The sequence below is a fragment of the Aphis gossypii genome, unplaced genomic scaffold (genome assembly GCF_020184175.1).
Source record: "Aphis gossypii isolate Hap1 unplaced genomic scaffold, ASM2018417v2 Contig00322, whole genome shotgun sequence".
NCBI lineage: Eukaryota > Metazoa > Arthropoda > Insecta > Hemiptera > Aphididae > Aphis > Aphis gossypii.
The window spans coordinates 327,134-329,935 of NW_026083065.1; the positions used below are offsets into that span (position 1 = coordinate 327,134).

Here is a 2,802-nt window from a genome sequence, read left to right on the forward strand (position 1 = left end):
TATTTTGATTTTTGATAATCACAATGTAGGTACACTATAAAAATAATTTGAGCATAGCGACTGTCAGTGAAATATTCAATTATCACGTACCTATAACATAGAGTAATACTACTACTATATAATAATAGTACTCTATGACCTATAATGTATAAACTTACTATAAATGTATAATAATATAATATTATTTTCGAAAATTTTAAATTACATATTGGTACCACTGTATAGATTATAATGTTCAAACCACGAATTAAAATAATATACTGGATACCCAACGAGAGGTGATAAGGAGCTCCCAAAGTGACTTTTCATGTACAAAGGACTACTAGCGCTTCAAGGGAATTCAAAATATACTAATGTCGTTGTAATCAGGAATTGAATTATATAATATATATATTTCCTAGAAGTTTTATTAATTAATTTAATTCGTGGAATTTAAACGTTGACGGTAAATTATCTTGAAAAAAGTCGCCACTAATATGATTACAAGTGCTATGTGTAGTTTGCAACAGCTGTTTTAGCGAGTCAATTTGGGTCCCAGAAAAATGGTTGTTTGTATAGGTCGTTGGGTATCCACTATATTTTAATTCGTGGTTCAAACCACGGACTAAGCTGATATTATCCATGAACTCAACGTTTATAGATTATTCAAAATTTGAACTTCAAATGCTAATAAAAAAAAATTGTGCCTATGTATTATTATAATTTTTTAATCACTATAAGAATAACATATGAGGAACTTTGTATAAAATTTACAAGTATTTTGATAGGGCCAAAAAGATTTTATCGACACATAAAAAAACAATTTTCAGAAAAATTGAAAATGTCAGTTGTCTATAAATAGCTCAAAAAAAGTCAAAATATTTTGAAAATTAAATCACGTAAAGAAAACGCTAATCTAAATAACTGGTAAAATTTTCAAGTATCTACGACTTATAGTTTTTGAAAAAAAAAAATATTTAAAATCGTTTGAGGATAAATCGTTATCGTTACGCTATTTCGTTAAAATTTAAAATTCAAACGCACTTAAAATTTTTCCTATAATGATGCTTCGAGTTTTCTCTATAACTACTTGAAGGAAAACTTATGGAAAACTTAGTGTTGTATTTTTAATCCTTAGTTATAAACACAAAAAATTTTATGATTTTTCAACTTCAAATAATTTGTAAATATTCATGCTTTTGACGAATTTTTGTAAATATTTGAACTTCAAATGCTAATAAAAAAAAATTGTGCCTATGTATTCTTATAAGTTTAAAAGTACTTAATTACAAAAATATAAATGAAATTTAATAAAATTTAATGAAATATTTATTTTTTTTTTAATATCTATAGACGGTATTGTCGATGGCGATTTTATTGTTGAAATTAAATGTCCATTTGGAGTAAAAGACACTAAGACATTTTTAGAAGCTATAAACAGTAAAAAGGTGTGTAGTAAAATAATTATTTTATAATTGAAATATATGGGATCAACGTAAAATAATATGTAAAATGTTCTTATTGCAATACTTATTTAATTTCAGTTATCCTTCTGTCGTCTTAGTAACAAAGGGAAAATGGAATTGAAATTAGATCACAATTATTACTACCAAGTTCAGGGACAGATGAAAATCTCCAAACGAAATTTTGCTATTTTGTTGTTTATTCGGAAAATTGGATAGAAATTCAAACTATTAGTTTCGATGATTCTTTTTGGAGCGAAAAAATGATTGAAAAGTTAAAAGTGTAATTTAACTTGAATTTTTAGATTTATGTAGTAATTGGATTTCGATGTAAATATATAAATACAACAAATTTTATTTTCAGTTTTTATACAGAATGCTTACTTCCAGAAATTGTCAATCCCCAGTACGGGAAAAGATTGTTGGTTGATGATATTATAGACCCTGAACATATTTTGGAAAATATAAAAAAAAAAAAATCAAAAATATTAAAGTAACAATATTATACTAATTATATTTAATTAATAACTAGATAGATTGTCATTTGTCAATATAATTATACAATAAATAATTTAAAAAATTTTGAATGCATATTAATGCCATCTGTGTTCTGTAATTATTTTTTCATATCTTGAATTGGCTTCAATAGGACATAAGTTTTATATTATAATCAATCAATAATTAAATAAATTATCTGTGATAGATGTATTTATACTAATAAATTAATATAATATATACAAAATTTGGCTTTATAGTTTCTATAAACACTTTATATAATTAAGGATTTAAGTCACTTATTATTTAAATTATTATAAGTTCTCGAATTATGTAATTAAGTTATGCATTAATTACGTAGTTGGTTAATTTATTCAACTGGCTTTTATTTATTCGTATGTACCTAAGGTATTTTTCGTCACCTATATAGATTTAAATTTCATATTTTATTTTTATGTTCAACATTGATAAAATTAATTTTATAGTACAATTTTCTTTAAGCTTAAAAAAAGAATTATTCAAATCAAATTATAAAAGTGTTATGTGAGTTTATGTAAAATATGATGTGCAGAATAATAATAATATACGAAATATAAAATTCGATATCGGTTCTATGAAAAAAATAAAACAAGATTTAGATATTGTATTATTCTGTCATCAATATTTAATTGTTTTCGTATTGTGTATAATAATTATTTATAGACAGTGAGCGGCTCAGCCGTGATATGAAAACCAGTTTTGACCTATGGTGCGGTATGGCTGCAATAGTGCGCGGGGTGGTGGTATGAACGTTGTTCTCGAACGCTGCCGCTATACTAAGCAGAGCAGCACATGACGACTGTAAATTTCTAATTTCTTACAAAAA

At 24.9% G+C, this 2,802-nt stretch overlaps 1 long non-coding RNA gene across 1 annotated transcript; it reads left to right on the plus strand.

Moving 5' to 3' along the window:
- The first annotated feature begins 1,338 nt into the window (after positions 1 to 1,338).
- Positions 1,339 to 1,597, plus strand: LOC126553769 (uncharacterized). Its single transcript, XR_007606581.1, has 2 exons — positions 1,339 to 1,427; positions 1,524 to 1,597. It is a non-coding gene; the product is annotated as an uncharacterized LOC126553769 (long non-coding RNA).
- Positions 1,598 to 2,802: the final 1,205 nt, after the last annotated feature.